This window comes from Primulina tabacum, chromosome 4 (assembly GCF_025594145.1).
Source record: "Primulina tabacum isolate GXHZ01 chromosome 4, ASM2559414v2, whole genome shotgun sequence".
Lineage (NCBI taxonomy): Eukaryota > Viridiplantae > Streptophyta > Magnoliopsida > Lamiales > Gesneriaceae > Primulina > Primulina tabacum.
In genome coordinates this window covers 20,859,135-20,861,685 of record NC_134553.1, presented here as the reverse complement: position 1 = coordinate 20,861,685, position 2,551 = coordinate 20,859,135, and the positions used below count along the sequence as shown (strand labels likewise).

The 2,551-nt window shown below is 41.1% G+C and overlaps 1 pseudogene; it reads left to right on the top strand.

Moving 5' to 3' along the window:
* The first annotated feature begins 2,119 nt into the window (after positions 1-2,119).
* LOC142544043 (small nucleolar RNA R71) lies at positions 2,120-2,218 on the top strand (annotated as a pseudogene).
* Positions 2,219-2,551: the final 333 nt, after the last annotated feature.

Below are 2,551 nucleotides of genomic sequence, written 5' to 3'. Positions count from 1 at the left end.
TTATGCCTTTCTCTTTTCGGTCTGGCGAAGTCGAAGTCTCGAATTCAGCTTTGTCCATATTTAATCTAGTAATGACAATATCGAATATACTGTGTCAATGTACAACTCAATTCAAGACCTGTTCTGATCAATATTCAAATCTAGACATAATCTGATCAATGTCAACATACAACGATACAATCTCAATCAATAGTGAATCTGATTAATATCAATCTACTGATATTTCGACGGCATAACAATACAATCTCAATAACCCTGTCAATCTCAACATCACTGATATAATAACACAGCTCATGATCAATATCAGTACAACCCATAATCTCAACAATAACAGATCATAATCTCAAATCTGTACAAGCTCGTAATACCGACAATACAATATCAGTATATATACAAATCAACAACTCATCTGATACCAATCTGAATAATATCAATATACCTCGTAATACCGTATCAATCAGATATCATCCCCAACATTTCATAATCGATAACAATACAATTATGATATCAAATCGGTCTAATCACAATCAAATCAACTCTGAAAATTCATAATAATTCTGTACGGTATCCGTTCTTCAATCCGATTTCGATTATACGATGTCTACTATTTCAATAACAGCATATATCAATCATATCTGATTCTGGCAATATCATAATTTCAAATCATATGAAAACATAACAAACTTACGTCCAGTTAAAGCCTGCGTCAATAGAAACACAGTACTGAAGTCGGATTAAAAATCGAACGGACGGATTTCTCGCAAATCAATTTCTGGTCTTCGAAGAAACTCACTTTCCCTGAAGTCTTTCGTTCTTGCTTCTTGAATTCTAAGGGAAAATCGTTTTTGATATATATATATTGCATGCCAAAGGACGGATGGCTCTTTCTTTGTTAAACACGTCTCGCGCATATGCACGACCTAAACCGGCGCATATGCGCTAGACCTACTGGTCCCCGCGATAAGCTTCTCGGCAGCTCGCGCATATGCCCGCACCACTTCCGCGCATATGCGCGAGGTTCTCTGGACATGGCATTTAGCTTCTGCACAGCCCGTGCATATGCGCGTACACTTCTCGCGGGTATGCGCGTACACTTCTTGCGCGTATGCGCGAGGTCTTCTTCCACTGTCGCGCATATGCGCGAGGTGTTCTATCCACGCACATATTTCATGTTTTCTTCCATCTTTCTCAGTCTGACCCGTTCCGTCTATAATAACATCAGTTTATCCACAAATCATTTCAGATTATGATAATCAAATTCTCGGGCCTTACAGTAGGTTTGGAAGACTTACGTGTGGATGTGTCAGCTGATCCCTCTCTTTGATCTACTTTTTCTTTCTCTTCTTGTTCAAGCACTTTTCCGCTCCTCAACGCTATTGCTTTCACTTGCTCTTTCGGGTTAGTTTCCGTGTTGCTTGGCAAGGTGCCCGGTTCTTTGCTCGTGATCATTTTGGCCAACTGACATATCTGATTCTCCAAGCCCTTTATTGATGCATCCTGGTTTTGCAGTCTAGTCTCGGTGGCTGAAACGATCTTAGACATAATTTGCTCCAAACTAGATTTCTCATCTCGAGGCTCATGTCGATACATCGGTTGCTTACTATACTGTTGTCCTCCTTGTGGTCAAGTCTGACTGCCTTGACCACCCCATGAGAAGTTGGGGTGTTGTCTCCATCTAGGATTGTATGTATTTGAATAAGTATCATTCCTCGGATGGTTTTGAATCCCCACTTGATTCACTGGTGCCTCCTCATTCACATAGAAAGGACCACTGTCTTGACAGTCCTTAACATAGTGTTCTCCTCCGCATTTTTCACAAAATATCTCTTGCAGGCGCATCGCTGTCCCGTTTACGTTCATGCTGTATATTTTCCTGTTAAGTGCTTCAAATTGTGTAGTGACAGCTGAAAAATCAGTTACCTGGTGTACTCCTGCATTCCTTCGCTGAGTGTTCCTCTCAGATTGAGGGTGATAGTTGCTAGTAGCAATCTACTCTAGTAACTCATACCCCTCTTCGGCCGTTTTCCTCAACAGATTTCCGCAGGCCACAACATCTATCTTGGTTCGGTTGGATGAAATTAAACCATAGTAAGAAGTCTGGATAACTAACCCAAGAGGCAACTCATGATGTGGGCATCTTCGCAATAAGTCTTTGTAGCTCTCCCAAGCCTCGTAGAATGACTCCTGCTCAAATTGAGAGAAATCGGTTATGTCCGCTCGCAGCTTCATGGTTTTCGATGGAGGAAAGTATTTCAAGAGGAATGCCTTAGCCATGTATTCCCAAGTTGTGATTGACCCTACAGGCAAACAATTCAACCAAGATTTAGCTTTATCATGCAAAGAGAATGGAAATAAACGTAGTCTAACAGCATCACCTGAAACTCCATTAAATTTAAAAGTATCGCAAATTTCTAAGAAGTCGGCGATGTGAGTGTTCGGATCATCTAGCGCATTCCCCCCGAATTGGACAGTGTTTTGGATCATTTGAATTATGGATGGCTTGATCTCAAACTGGTTTGCCCTGACAGTTGTTCGCACTATGCTTGGACGT